The following is a 15,739-nucleotide window of genomic DNA, read 5'->3' as shown; positions in this document are numbered from 1 at the left end:
AAAAAAAAAATCCAGTTTGTAGCCGGGCAGTGGTGGCGCACTCCTTTAATCCAATCCCAGCACTTGGGAGGCAGAGTCAGGCGGATTTCTAAGTTTAAGGCCAGCCTGGTCTACAGAGTGAGTTCCAGGACAGCCAGGGCGATACAGAGAAACCATGTCTTGAAAAAAATCAAAAAGAATCCAGTTTGTAAACACTGGGCCTCAAACTGACCTTATTTCAAGTCCAGAACTCTTTGTTTTAAAATGTCTTTTTATTTAAAACATACACACACACACACACACACACACACACACACACACACACACACACACATTTTTCATTTGCATATTTTAATTGACATTTAGTATTTGTAGGGGTTTGGACCGATAATTTACATATATACGTAGCATGTAATGATTCCATTAGGATAATTGGCACTTCTATTTCCTCAAACATTTATCATTTCTGGCAGAATCCTTTACATCCCTTTATCTCTTCATTTATGATATTAGATCTAAAGAAATCGTGGAGGCCTGAGGTCAAGGTGTGAGTTATTGTCATGTTTTCTTCTTTACTTACGAGGCTCAGTGGGTAAAGGCGATTGTGGCCAACTCTGAGTTCAATCCCCACAACCCACATGGTGTCAGGGGAGAACAGACTTCTGTCATTGTCCTCTGGTCTCCACACAGGCGCTGTGGCACACACATATCCTCCCTCACCAATGCACAAAAAGACATGAGTAAATGTAAAAGAAAAAGGGAATTGTATGGCCTTAATGAGGTCTTGTAAGCTTCTTAGGAGGTTAAATTTAATGTAGATTCAGTTATGCTGAATCAGCCGCTGTGTTTTAATAGACTTGCTTTCTCTTTAAAATGTCACAATGTAATTATTTTTCTATCAGGCAAAATTTTTGAGGTCACTCTCATTTACTCTGGGATAACATTTGGTATGAGGCTGACTGGGTGTGGGACTCACCTTGCAGCCCACCACAGCTGAAGCTGGTAAAGTCTGTACACATTTCAGCAGCTTCCCCATCTTGGAGGATAAGTTAGGCTCAGGCTTTTTGCCTTGATTTTTTCCCTCTTTGGTCCTTGACCAAGGTATCTTAGCCTAACCTCAGAACACGTGCCTTTTTGTATTACTATCTTCCCATCGTGAGTGAGATGCACATATAGTCTTTTAAAAACATTCATCCATTTTTATTTCTTTTTGAGAGAGGGTCTTGATGGCTTGAGACTGGAGATACACCCATCTCTGCTATCCTTGGGCACCATACAGACTTTGCATTCCAATCATGAACTGTCCAGGAACCAAAGCTGGGCTTTCCCTCATTACAAAAGAAGCCCTCCCTGCATAAGAATCTGCAGGTCAGAGGGACAGGACACTGGCATAACAAGGCCAGTCTGAGCACTGTCTGTGGTGTCTGCTGATGCAGCTTGCCTGTAACTTCTAGCCTTGCTTATATCCACTCCCAGATGCAACTCTCTTTCAATGGACTCCCACCGGACCTGCCAAAGTTGGCAGGTCTTACAGAACTCCTACATATAACTCCATTTCGAGTGGTGCTCCCCGATGCTTCATCTCTACCGAAGCAGGAACAGGATTTGAAAAAAGTGGATGCAGCTCTTCTGCTGAGAGTGTCTCCTGGTTCTAGAATCTGAAGCTCTTCTGTTGTGTTTTCCCACTGGGTGTTTCCCCAAATCTTTATCATGGCTTTTCAGTCTGTTGCACTGTACGAACAGAGAGGGAAGCTGCTTCTGTTGCAGCCTGGACCTGCTACAGAACTATTTCTTGTGCTGGATTCCTCTCAAAACTGGTAACCACGTCATCCAGCACATGGGTTACAGTAGCATCAGTGGTATGAGGTATGTGTTTTTCAAACCCAAAGAAACCTACTAAGCATGGTTTCTTTCTTTTAAATTTAAATTTATTTATTTTCTTTTGTCTTTAGTGAGGTACAGGATTCCACCATTTCTCTCTAACTTAGGATACACGTTGGCATACCAGAAATAACTGATTTTATTGGTGTGACAGATTGTACTGTTCTTAGGGCTTCTCTCCTACCCTCTGGAGGACATACTTGTTTAAGACCTTAATGTGCTAGACGAGTTCACCAGCCAGCCAGACTGTCAGGGCAGTTATAGCCACAATAATCAGCATGATGCTTTGTGGGATTTTCAAGCTGGTCTGGCTGAGAGTCTGGTGGGCTGGTCGGAGAGCTGTACAGCGGAGGGTCCAAGATCACCAACATATACCATAGACAGGGTTATAAATGGGTACTGCTCTTTGTTCTAAGTGAACTTGTACTGTTTCTGATCATCATTTCTGTAAGAGAGAGACATCAAAATTACCGTCCCGTATCACATACTGGAGGCCATCTACTCTGCCCCATCAGCGAAGACACTCCAGGCAGAGCAGTAGCAATTTGGGTTGGTAATCAGCTGACTTTGTCATGGTCCATGTTGACACTTTAGAACCCAAGTCACTTTTCTTTTTTGCAGAATCTGGGCTGGTAGTTAAGTGAAGTCAACACCAGTTTCTCTGCATCCCTTTGATCTGGATTCACTAATTTTCATAAGGTTTGCTGGAGGCAATATTGATCTTCATTCCCCTTCTTGGCCTACTTGTAAGATAAGGGCGGAAGCTTCCAGAGGTTTTTACCTTTTGCCACACAGGCCAAACGAACAGTACTACAGTTCTACTAAGCACCACGAATGCTGGTCTGGTAAAGTGTTTGAGGATAGAGGGATGGCTGCTGTGTAGGTTGCAAACCTGCTTGTCTTCCTGTGAACTGGGCTTAGGTCAAGGCTGCAGTTTTATCTACAACCCCAGCCACCCACTCTGTGTGTGTGTTGTGTGGGGTGTGGGGTGTATGTGTGTGTATGTGTTATATGTGTGTGTTTGTATATTGTATTTGTATGTGTGTGTGTGTGTGTGTGTGTGTGTGTACTTGGTGTTATGTTAGGACTCTGGAAATGAATGTCACCTTGGACCTTGTGTCTGATTGTCTTTTTAAGACATTTTCTTTAATGAGTGTGTGATTATCTGAGTAAGTGGCTGAAGTCTTACTTGACAACATTTCTCTATAGATGTGTCAGGATGCTACAGGATCCTTCCATTTGTGGGGACTGTCTTTTCTTGTTGGGTTCGGAAACTGGGTGAGGGAGCTATGACCTCTTGCTGAGGTCAACGGCCCTCAGCCTCTTAATTATCTAGTCTTGATTTCTTCAGGCTTTAACAGTGTGAGCGATATGCTTGTTGGCTTCCTATTTATTTTAGTCCCAGGGGTCCAATGACTCTGTGTCTCACAACCCCGACGCCCACCTCATATCACATGTCCCTCCAAGCTTAGTCCTCACTACAGTTATTACAATTAAGCATTGTCCAGCACCTGGCCTTGCTTTATGGAGGACTGAGTGGGGTTCTAGGAGAAAGGTCCTGTCATCTTCCTTTCTGCCAGGGAACTCCATTCTGCACTGGATTCTCTGCTGTCAGGCCTGGCGTACAGGGGGCAGCCACCACCAACCTCTGAGAGATGCTTGGGAAGCAGTGTAGCCTCTCTGAGTCCTCTGGTAGGTTCTCTGGTCCCAGGTAGTAGGCATTCCACTGCTCAGGCTTTTAATCTCCCTTTCCATCATCTGCTGTGGCAATATTTGTATGCCTGCTTCACTTAATACAGCCCATTGCCTGGGATGCCTGCCAGGGACTTATATCACATATCCCCGGAGAGCCCTCCTGAAGCAGTCAACCCTCCATTCTTCATCCTTATGTTTCCTCTACTTGATCCTGCACCCTTGGAGCCTAGTCCCCTGCGTCCTCTCTGTACTCTTGCCAGGATGGGTTGGCTAGGCCCTCAGCTCCTGTGTGGTATGACCTCCTTCCCCCGTCAGCCCACAGCATCTGCTCCTGACTTATCACTCCCCCGCAGGCTGCTTCAACATAAGGAGTCTCTAGTCTTCATGTTTACTTGCTGCTGGGCCATATCTGGATTATGCTGTGACTTAAACCACACCAGCATGGCAGCTGGGGGGGGGCATGTCGAGGTTTGTGTGTGTGTGCGTGTATATATGCATACATGGTTTACTGTAAGAAGCTAGCACTGTTCTAGGGGAGCAGTAGCTGCGTCAGCATTTTTAAGAAGTCATGTGTCACTGTCATGTGAGATAGCCCCACTCTTTCCCACCTGAGTTTGGCCTTGCCACAGGAAACTGGTTTGCCAAGTTTTATGTCACCTTGACATTAACTAGAGTCATCTGAGAAGAGGGAACCTCAGCTGAGAAACTGACTCTGTAAGATCTGGCTGTAGAGCTGGAGAGATGGCTCAGCAGTTAAGAGCACTGACTGCTCTTCCAGAGGTCCTGATTTCACTCCCCAGCAACCACATGGTGGCTCACAACCATATGTAATGGGATCTGATTCCTTCTTCTGGTGTGTCTGAAGACAGCAGCAGTGTACTCACATACATTTAAAAAAAAAAAAAAGAAAAAAAGATCTGGCTGTAGGCAAGCCTGTAGGGCATTTTCTTAGTGACTGATGTGAGAGAGCCCAGCCCATTGTGGGTGATACAACATCCCTCAGCTGGTGGTCCTGGGTTCTATAAGAAAACAAGCTGAGCAAGCCATGAGAAGCAAGCCAGCAAGCGTCAGGCAGGCATCCTTGCATGGTCTCCGCATCAGTTCCTGCTTTTATGTTCTGGCTCTGTTTGAGTTCCTGTCCTATCAGTTTTCAATGATGAACTGTTATCTGAAAATGCAGGTAGAATAAACCCTTTCCTCCCGAGCCTGCTTTTGGCCTTGGTGTTTCAGCATTAGGAAGAAACTCTAAGAGGGCGACCACGGCTCCAATCTTTGAGATTCAACTGCTCTTTTTAAGAACTAGGTTGTACTCTCTGAACTTTTGTTTGTTTGTTTTTGTTTTTGTTTTTGAGACAGGGTTTCTCTGTATAGCCCTGGCTGTCCTGGAACTCACTCTGTAGACCAGGCTGGCCTCGAACTCAGAAATCTGCCTGCCTCTGCCTCCTAAGTGCTGGGATTAAAGGTGGGCGCCACCACCGCCCCGCTTTTTTTTTTTTTTAAGAATATTTATTTAGTGTGTGTAAGTGTGCATGAGTATGACATTGCATGCCTGTCAGAGGACAATTCTGGGGAGCCCATGCTCTCCTGCTACCTGGTGGGATCCAGGGGTCAAATGTTGTGTAATCTGTACTCACTGAGCCATCTGGCTAGCCCAGCTCTCCTCTTCATACGCTTTGGGCGAGGCTGTTCAGCCTTAACACTTGGCTCTTATCTGTCGTTCATAACACTCAGCTTTCTATAATCTTTTCCACAGGGGCAACTGTGTTTAGCGATAGCCACTGATTTCATTGTTCTTATTTTCACTGTGTTGTCCTTATTTGTCTTACTGCTCGGCCTATCACGGGAGCCACTGCCTTATTTCTCACTGCTGTAGTCAATCCAGTTTTCCCGAGTTACTTTGAGCTACCTACACAGCTGTGGGTTCTTCACTGTCAGCTGGCCTAGCTAGGTATAACACCTTAACCTCAGGCTGCTGCCCTAAGACTGCTGGTACCAGTTGAAGATTAGAGGTAGGCGTGGTAGATGTTGCCAGGGGGATAAAAACCCACAGAAGCCGAGGGAACAAGCTGAGCTTCAATGCAGTCACTTTGGAAGTCTCAGTTGTCTCAGTGGGGAGATCAGAGTCTGTGAAGGGACCACATCTGGTGATTGTCCCAAGTTGGAGAAAGAGGGTTTAGCTTAAACTCCTGTGTCTTTGGTAAGATGCTATCTCCTTGTCCATGCCACTGTCTCTAACCTGGGTGACCTCTGTTGCCAGAAGTGATCATTTTTTTTTGAAAGGAAGATTAGATGGAGCATCTCAACCCGTAACAACTGATGTCTCTGCTTTGGTTGATAAAATAGATGTGAGCAGGGACTGAAGAGATGGTTCCCTTGATAAATACTTGCCATGCAAGTGTGAGGGCCCGAGTTCAGATACATAGCCCCCATGTAAATGTAGGGTGGGCCTGCTGGCCTGCCTGGAATTCCAGCACTCAGAAGACAAAGACTGGATTCCTGGTGCAAGTTGGCTAGTTAGACTAGATCAGTGAACTCTGGGTTCAAGGGAGAGAGTAAAGTGAATCAAATGGAGAACAGCTGAGGAAGACTGGTAAGATCAGTCATGGGCCTCCACACATATGGGCATACACCGATTATGGGCCCATACACATGCAAAAATAGATGTTATCTTTTTTTCCTTTGGTAGTGCTGGGGATCAAACTCAGCGCCTTGTCCACACTAACACTAGCTGCATTCCCAGCCAAATGTGACTGTGCAAATACTAAAGAGAAAATAATAAGCCTGGTGACAAAATGCTTTTGAGGTTTAGGTGAACAGGCAATGAAATTAGAAAAAGCGGGACTTGATTGCACATGCTCCGTTGAGTCTCTTTCTCGAGACAGTGGAGTGACAATCCCTGTCTACTGTCTGTCACTTTTGAAGCTCTCATTAGTCACTAGATGTTTGAAAATGACCCCCGATTGAAAAGCTTCAGCCACCCAGCGATACTTCCAGGATTCTGGAGGAATCTGTTAATAAGTGGCAGGTGATGGAGTTCCCACTTGAACATTTCAGTCTTCAGTCCCCAAGAGAAACAGCTTATTTGGTTTCCATCACTCATTCTTGCTCCAGGGTATGTCAGAGAAGCCTCCAGCTGTGACCAGAGGGTCTCAGGAAGGTAATATGCAAGGCTATTAAAAATAAGCTGCCTAGTGTGGCTCTGCCAGCAACACTCACCTCACTGGGTAGGGAGTTAAGATGAGTGGTCTGCCACTTACTGGCCTGCTCTGATGTGCAGCTTGGCGCCTCCCTACCGTCACGTCACAAGGGGGTTTGCCTAGTTTTTCTGGTTAGGTCCCAAACCACCAATGTTTTATTCAAGTCGGCTAATTCTGGAGAAACCCAGAAGAGCTCTCCACATCCCAGCACTCCTGGTGATGTGTACTGGGAACAGTGCAGGTATTCATGCTGCCTACCCCGTGGCAATTGAGTGGATAAAGAGAACTGATAACACACAGCTTTCAGATTTAGCCCATTCATCATCTCTAGTGCTTCAGACGGGAGCCGCTGCACTCCACTCAATCACTCAACTCCTGGCAGGAGGTAATAATGACACCTATTTTGGGCAGAGTGGGTAATGATAAAAATTCTCTCTAGCCACAAAAGTGTCTCGTTCATCTAGCGATTCTCCACTCGATCTCAGCACCCCCACAAGGCAGCCTGTGCTATTTGGAGTCTACCAGGAAGCAGATTCCCAAGATGGGGTCAGACAGGAAAGAGATTCCTTGGGGAGAGGGAACCATAGGCACAAACTGCGATGCAGGTGCTGTGTGTGGGAGGAAGAAAGGAAGGAAGCAGGACTGGGGATAAGGAGTCCTAGCCTGCAGCAGACTTCCAAAAGAGGCTCCGCCCACTCTTATCTCCTAGGAGTTCTGTGTCTTACCCAAATGAGCCTGCCTTGATATCCCACAGGCCTAATCATTGGGCGGGGCTGTTGGTCAGCTGCATACTCGATAGCAGGAGATAGGAGCCATCCATCTCTGTGGCTGCCATTGTCCACCCCTTGTCATACACAAGTACGCCTCTCTCCGGGAATGTTTGTTCACAGTTCTCCCAAGTCTCTCTTTCTAAGGGGAACATTAAAACAGGTTAGTGGGACAAACTACTGGGGCTTTCTCTGTGACTTGGTCAGGGTCCCAGATGGTACCTGGATCTTCCTTCCCTTCTCCACTGTCCATTCTAAGCTCCTTTCACCTTCAACCATCCCCTAGGGAACTTATTGGTTCTGTAGCTTAGATTTTCATTTTGAGGGATCTGAGCCCTTGACAATCATACTCCTCTAGCTGATGACAGTCACTGACCTGCTGAGACAAGGGAAGGCCAGGAAGCGACACATGCCTTTTCCCAGACTCTTGAGCAATGGCCAGGCTATTGGCCATGGCTCAGAAATTGTTAAATGGTTTCATTTCAGGGTTACTTTTGGTTTTTCACGAGGTGCATGACCCAGTGAGCTACTAGAAAGACTTTTACCCCTGCTCTGTCTTCCTTCAAGGCTAATTCTGAATGTGGCTAAAATGCAGTTTCTGGCTATTGCAACCACACATGGGTTGTTGAAGTGGGAATTTCTGGTTGTGTCATGTGATGCAGACTCATGTGATGTTTTGAGGGAATATGAGTGGGGCTCAATCAACAGTGATGGGGTGCCTGCAGAGTGAACTGTGCAGCTCTTGGTTGGTCTGGAGTCTTCAAGGATCTTCACTTTTTTAAGAGAGTCATGGCAGAGAACTCCTGGTATCTGTGCTGGTCCTGGTCTCTCTCACTGACATGTGCCTATTTGGTGGACGAGGCTTGGCTGTTTCTGCTGGGTCATGCTGCCTTGCTGTTTCCTGTTTGGTGACATTGTTGAACTAGACTGTGAGTATCCTGACACTACTGAACTGGACTGCTGGTATTTGACAAAAGCAAATTGGAATCACCCCAAAGAGAACTACTACTTTTATTTTGCTTAGTTATCTGCTTTATTTTATTATTATTATTATTATTTTATTTTTTATTTTTTATTTTTTTGGTGTGGTTTTTGAAACAAATGAAACACTCACTCACTATGTAGCCCAGGCTGGCTGGCCTAGATTCTGCATAGATCTTCCTCCTGCCTCTGCAACCTGAGTTCTAGGGTAGAAGGCATGGAGAACTGTGTTTGACATGCAATGAGGCATGTACAAGTGATAAAGTGATACAGTTCTCGTCCTCGGTGCTGGAGATGGAAGCTGGGATGTCACACGGTCCTTCAAGAACAGTGTCTGGCTTCCCTCCTAGGGCCACAGCTCCAACCTGGGTCTTAGCGAGGAACTGTTGCGGCGTGGGGCTAGAACTCCATCTTGTAGGCAGGGAAGGCCTCGTCCTGCATGGACATCAGGCTGCCACTGCCCAGCACCCTGATGCCCTGTGTCTGGTGCCGCTCATGCGTCTCCTCAGACCACCTGTGCATCACCTCAGAGTCAAATGTGGGGATCACTGTGACCTGAAAGTCAAGGTCCCACCGCCTCTTACCAGCCAGCAGTGCATCCAGCATGGCGTGTAGGCTCTCTTCCTGGTGTTGGCCTTGCCCACTAATGACATAGCAGAAGGCACACACACTCAGGAAGAAGTTCTGGTCCAGGTTGCTGGCCAGCACTGCCACCAGGCAGGTAGCCTAGGTCCAGGTCCACAGGGGAGCCAGCAGCAAGTGGTGCAGGGCAGCTACTGGGTCCAGAGGAGATCCTTGTGGCAGGGGACTGTCTTAGAGATGAGGGCTTCCTGGTGAGGGGCACATGGCCTGGCCTGTCTGCAAGCTCCTGGTGGGCAGGGCACTGAGTGGCTGGTTCCGGTCCCCCCACAGGGCCCTTTGTCTTGGCAGTTACAGTTGCAGCTCTGGGGGCAGCAGAGGCAGAGCTTGGCCTTGCAGGGGCCTTGCAGCTATGGTTGGGATTGATGGTGTTGAGGGGCTGCCGGGCAAAAGGCAGTAGTGCCTCTGAGTCCACCATGCAGATTCCTGGTGTGTCTGGCAGTGGTGGTGGCACTTGAGGTGTGAACTACTTCTAAACAGGACATACTCTCTTGTCCTAGTTACTCTCTTTTTTTCCCCCTACCTTTGGATGGTGGGTTAGAAGGGGGATTGAAGCATTTCAGAATCCCTATTAAAGTAGGTTTTGAAAATCTGAGCCTACAGCTTGTTCCTAAGACAGAATTTGGATATAAATCACATACTATTTTGCTAGCCATTTGTGAGCCAGACCTATACTGTTTCCCATCTTGTTGACAATTTTTGTAGGACTTCCTGAATGGCTGTGGGTGTGAGCTGAGAGGGACATGCTGGCCTGTTGTGATGGAGATCTGGAGTCTGGGCCACTTGTTCATACTACATCCTTGTTCTTGCTCAGGCTGGGTCACAGATGTATCATTTCTATCTTGTGATGGCATATTGCTGGGCTGCTACGCTGTTTTCACTTGGCATGCTCAACCGAATCCAGCTTTTAATGGGAAGCTGTGCTCACTCGTTTGCTTCAGGGTCAAGCGCTCTAACACCAAGGAACTACTTTCCAAAGAGCATGCAATTCCCTGCTGGGGCATTGCTGTGCTCTGGGATCCCAAGCGCTGGTACTGAGATTCTCCCTCTGGGGCATGACCACACAGACTCTACAACTCATCTCTTGTTCATCCCCAACACTCCTCTCTCACGGAGTCTTCTGCATTGCTTAACACCAGTGGCTGGGCAGGTCTATTGTGCACAACATTGCAGCCCTTTCCTGCTCTCGGGTCCCACCCCAGCTAAAAGCCTTCACATCACACGGTATAAACAGTGTTCTCAGGCATGGAGTTGGTTGCCCACAGGATCCAAAGAGGCTAACCAGGACTGTTTGGTTCATTAGAGGGATGCATGGAATAGCAATTGATTTTCTCCACTTTGTCCTGTGTGTCTTAGCAAGGTCTCTAGCATATAGCCTCCCATGTAGATGATTACTGTCATTGGTCTTATGTGAATGCAAAATGGAACAGGATGTACTTTCCAAATTCCTGTCCATATATCCTGTTTCCAAGGCCCAGCTGGGATGTGTGGCATTCATGCCGTGTACAGAATAGCAGCAGCAGGAAGGAGGGCCATTGCTTGGCAAGATTGTGCGTGTCTGGTCCTCTGTAGGCTTCTATCTAACCAGGGGCCAAACCAGAGAACTGAATGGGAATGTGATAGGCCTCATATCCTTTAGGACTCTGTACACACCCACCCTTAAATATATGTTTCCTTTATTTAATATCTTGGCTCAGAGGCGATATCTCAAGAGTCCTGATATGGCTTTCTTTACTGTGATAGCTTCTGACCCACAGGCTCAAAAAACTTATGACTGGGACTCCCATTGCTTGCTCTTCAAATAAGGTAGTAACACAGGGGCTACCATGATGTTTTAGGTCTATAGATACCAACTGAACTTAGATTCTGTGCCCAGTAGTTCTCAAAATGTCTGGAAAGTCTCTATCCTCATGATATGTCCAAGACAGTAGTAGTAAGAAGCCCTAGACCCTCTGAAGGACTGGCAGCACGGGAAAGAGCCTTGGTTACACTTGCATTGTCATGGCCTCGGGTTCTGGACATCATCTTTTTTGGGGCATTAGGCTCTAGACCTAACAATTGCCTTCAACTGGCATTGGAAGAAAACTCAAAGTTGGGTGGGAAGGGATGGGAGGGCAAGGGAGGATGGTTATGGGAGTTATTGGGGGAGGAAGAGCTAAGTGATTAATACATACTGTATGAAACTAATAACTAATAAAGATTTTGCTTAAAAACAGTAATGAAATGAAACTCATTAGGTAAAAAATGGCCTAAGGTCTAAGCATTGAATAATGGAGGCAACTCTTCATTGGGAAGAACATCCTCCAACCACAGCCTCTTACCTTCTTGCAGATAGTAAATAGCACTTTGGGTGGCTATCTACCTATTTCACCCCTGGAACACCATGGTGTATCAGCTGTCCCTTGTTGGATGTCAAACTCCCTTGACGGCCCCACTTGCCAGCCATTTGTTACTTAGGGTCTCATCATCTCTGTAAATATTAATGAGGTTAGCTCTGATTGCCTTTTCTACCCTGAATCTGGCCTGCAGAGAAGAGATAGCACTAACCTTCAGAAGTGCCTGGTAGGTGGGAGATCCTGGAGCAAGAGTTGGCAGACTCAGATTCTTGCTAGAATAAGCCTGTGGCCATTGCCTCTGCTGTGCTCAGTCAATGGAAGCAGCCAGCAGAAGCCTGGCACAAATGTGGTAGAAAATTCAGAGAAGCAGCTGCTGGGCCATCAGTCAGCTTTTCTCCTTGCAGCAGGGGGCTGAGCAGTGTGTTTTCAAGCCTGCTCAGCCACTTCTCTCAGGCCGTCAGCTCATAACACAGGTCTGGTTGCTATTTCACCCGAAATTATTTCTGGAGACTTCATTTACCAACACTATCCACCTATTTCCCCAACATTTTATACAGCTCAGATAGAATCCATAAAACACAATATTCACCTGCTTAAAGTGTAAAACCTAGTAGCTTTCCCTATAGTCACAGAGATGTGCAAGCATTCACCTACATACAAGTTTAGGACATCTTCCCATCTCCCAGAGAAATGTCATAGTCACTGACAGTGGCTTCTACCCACTTCATCAACTCCAGTAAAGTACTGTTCTTAGCAATGGGTTTGTCTGGTTTGGACATTTTAAGTAAATGAAATCATTCAGTTTATTTACTTTAAGACCAACTTTCAGTGAGCATAGTTCATTCACGGTGTATCCACACTGGGCATTTATGGGCTGATGCTTCATTCCCTCTTATGGCAGAGGTTAGACTACTCCAAGAACTGAGAGGGAAAGGAGAGGACGGAATGATTCATCACAGAGGTAGCGCCACGCTCCCCTAAATCTTTTTTCCAATACTTTTCTGCAGCAACAGCCATGGTGAGACCACCAGAGTCAGAAATAGCAGTACCTCAAGACTCTTGGTGTGGCAGGGGTCCCTTCTGCCTGTGGATGTATTTTAGATTAGGAATCTCATATGGGGGCTAAAGAGATTCTGGCTCAGTAAGTAAGAGTGGCTGCTGTGCAAGCATAAGGACCTGGGTTCAAATCCCCAGCATTCAAGTAAAAAGCTGGTCAAGGCTGTGCCAGTGCTGGTATCCCCAGCACTGTGGAAGATTTCTGGGGCTTGCTGGCTACCGCCAGCCTAGCTGCAGGCCTGGGGAGGGATACTTTCTTGAGGAAATAAGGCAAGGGTGGTAGAAAACATAAGATGTTTTCCTGTGGTCTTTAAACACGCACCACCACCACCACCACCACCACCAATCAAAACAAAACACTGAAGAAGAAGAAAAAAAGGATCTGATGTGGTTGGCTGAGCCATCTGGACAACCTGTTTTAAGGAGTGCTTTTCTTTGAGTGACAAGTTTGGGTGGAGCTGCTTCTGTTTTCTGAGCTGGCCTCTCTCAGGATATATGGTATAAATTTGCTGACTGAACTGTTGGAGTTGACAGTTAGAGTCTTTGGCCGGGACTGGGGAGAAAGCAATTACTCCGTGGAGGAAATGATCTCTGCACTATGCCTTCTGGACCATGGAAGGAAAGAACACAGGCTATTTTCTGTTGCTTGCCAAGCTGATATTAAAGCATTGGTTGTCTGCCTTCCTTCCCCTCTCGGGGGCCATCCTGGATGGAGTCAAATCATTTCTATTTCCTATCCATTTATCTTCAAGAGACCACATGAATAATAGGATGGAACTTGTTCTCACAGAGTTATTCCGAGATACTTCTTACAAATACTGGCCTTGTGTCTGGTCTGTTTGACTTTGATGGTTCCGTGATTTCTCACTTTGTGCTTCTGTAGCTCCTCCCTCCAGCTTTGGGTCCTAGGCGTCCTTTGAGAAGAACTCACAACAGACGCTCACTGTGCACCCTCACCAGAAAATGCCCGCCCAGCTTGTCTCTCCCAGGGACATTTGTTTTTAGCACTGTATCCCCTCCATTCTGAGATTCTTCACCTTCTTGCAAGGCCAGCGTTTGTTCTGAATTTAAGATATATGGGGGTGGAGCTCTGAGTGCTGAGGAAGAAACCTTTCTGCTTGGTGCATTAGGGTGCCTGCTTGTTTCTCTTTTGGAAGGAGAGTGTTGATAATAGACTAGCTCCCTTCACATGTTAAATTCCCATCTCAGCGTATATATAAAAACACAAATTGCACAGTGAATCTGTCTTTATTTTCTCCATGACTAAACACTGCATTTTTCACCACTTAACAAGTCATTGTTCTGAGAAATTGGTTTCAGACCCTGCTTCCTAATGAGGCAATGACTTTGTTGACAATACATTTTTTTTTTCTGGACTCTCAACAGTGGCAGGCATAAAGAAGGCATAGAGGATGGATGGGAAATAAAATTGTGCAATTTTTACTTTCCAGTGGGGTGAGTAATGTGGAGTTGAAATCCAGGTCTTCTACTGAAAGTCTGTCAATCGACAGACTCAGAAAGGAGACTGTTCTTATGTCACCTGAGAGAAGAAATGGTAATCTTTTAAGACATTTTATTTTTTAAATGATATTTTTATTTGTTCTTTGAAAACTCCCATATATTTGTGCAATGTATTCTGATCATACCCTTCCACTAGATCCTCCCCCGACTCCCTTTAATGCCCCCACCTGCCTCCCCAACTCCGTATCCTCCCTTTACTATGTTATTAATAATCTTGTGAGACTTAGCTAGTGCTGCCCACGTGTGCATGGGTGTGGAGCCATCTACTGGGAGTGAGTGTGGGCACCATACAGCAGCCACGTCCCTACAGGACAGTGACTCTCCCTTTAGCATCTATCAACTGTGGGGCCCCGGGGCACTCCCCCACCCAGGCTGGAAATTTTGATTCTCTTGGTCTTGCACAGGTTTTGTGCACAGCTGCTGTGGGTTAATGTGTACAAAGGCACGTGGAGAAGTCTGCATTTCACAGCTCTCCTTCTCACCCGCTGCCCTTCTTCCACAGTGTTCCCTAAGCCTTGGATGGAGGGAGGCAGAGAGAGAGGATTCATTCACAGCTGAGCTCTCACAATTGCTTATCATCAGCACCTTGGCCGCTTAGCAAAACAACCGTCGTTTCTTTTCCACAACTGATAAGCTTTTGAGCCATGGGCTTTATAGCATTTGCTTTACAGTACCAGGCATGGAATCCCTTCTGTGGAGCAGGCCTTAGATCCAATCAGAAAGCGACTAGTTACCCCCATTACTGTTGAGTCACTATCTCATCAGTGGGCACAGCTTGTCTGGGCAGGTGGGTATTATAGCATAGAGAATCAGCATTGGGGGAGACCATAGAGGTCTTTTCTCCTGGAGCTTGGTTAACACCTCTGTTACCATGTCTGTCAACCATCAGGGAGAGAGTTTCCCTGTCAGTTGAGGTTGTTAACTCAAAAAATTAATTAAGATTGCCTGGAGAGATGGCTCAGCACTTAAGAGCACTTGCCACCTTTGCAGAGTTCAGTGTCTGGTTTTCAGCATCTACATGGTGGCATACAACCACCTGAAACCCCATGTTCCCAGGATCCATTCTTCTTTTCTGACCTCTTTGGGCAGCAGGCATGCAGATGCTGCACATACATACACACATTCAGGAAAAACACTCATACACATACAAACAAATCAAACTAAAATAATCAGTGTGAATGTGCCCATGTGCGATAGCATAGATATGGAGGTCAGAGGACAACTTTTCATGAGTTCTCTTTCATCTTGTCTTGAGGCAAGGTCTCTCCTGTTGTTTTTATTTTTCTTTTTTCTTCTTTGTTAATATTTATTTATTATTATTTATTCATTTATTTTTGATTGGATATTTTATTTATTTACATTTCAAATGTTTTCCCCTTTCCAGGTCTCCCCTTTTGAAATGCCCTATCCCCCACCTCTGCCTCTATGAAGGTGCACATTCCCCCACCTACCCACTCCCATCCTCCTGCAATGGCATTCCCCTACATTGGGGCATCAAAGCCCCTCAGGCCCAAGGGCCTCCCCTCCCACTGATGTCCAATAAGGCCATCTTCTCCACATATGCGGCCAGTCCTATGGGTCGCTCCATGTGTATTCTTTGGTTGGTAGTCCAGTCCCTGGGAGTTCCGGGGGGGGGTGTCTGGCCTGTTGACACCCCTTTAGCTCCTCAGTCCCTTCAACTCTTCCA

General features: G+C 46.4%; 1 protein-coding gene and 1 pseudogene across 1 annotated transcript in view; one reads left to right on the top strand and one right to left on the bottom strand.

Moving 5' to 3' along the window:
* Window positions 1-15,739, top strand: part of Cacna1d (calcium voltage-gated channel subunit alpha1 D) — a 445,956-nt gene that overhangs the window by 45,657 nt on the left and 384,560 nt on the right. The window lies entirely within an intron of this gene.
* LOC116085170 overlaps window positions 8,900-15,739 on the bottom strand; it is a 42,714-nt pseudogene continuing 35,874 nt past the window's right edge.

The sequence above is a fragment of the Mastomys coucha genome, unplaced genomic scaffold (assembly GCF_008632895.1).
Source record: "Mastomys coucha isolate ucsf_1 unplaced genomic scaffold, UCSF_Mcou_1 pScaffold9, whole genome shotgun sequence".
Lineage (NCBI taxonomy): Eukaryota > Metazoa > Chordata > Mammalia > Rodentia > Muridae > Mastomys > Mastomys coucha.
The sequence above is the reverse complement of the archived record's forward strand: the minus strand, read 5'-3'. Positions and strand labels throughout refer to the sequence as shown.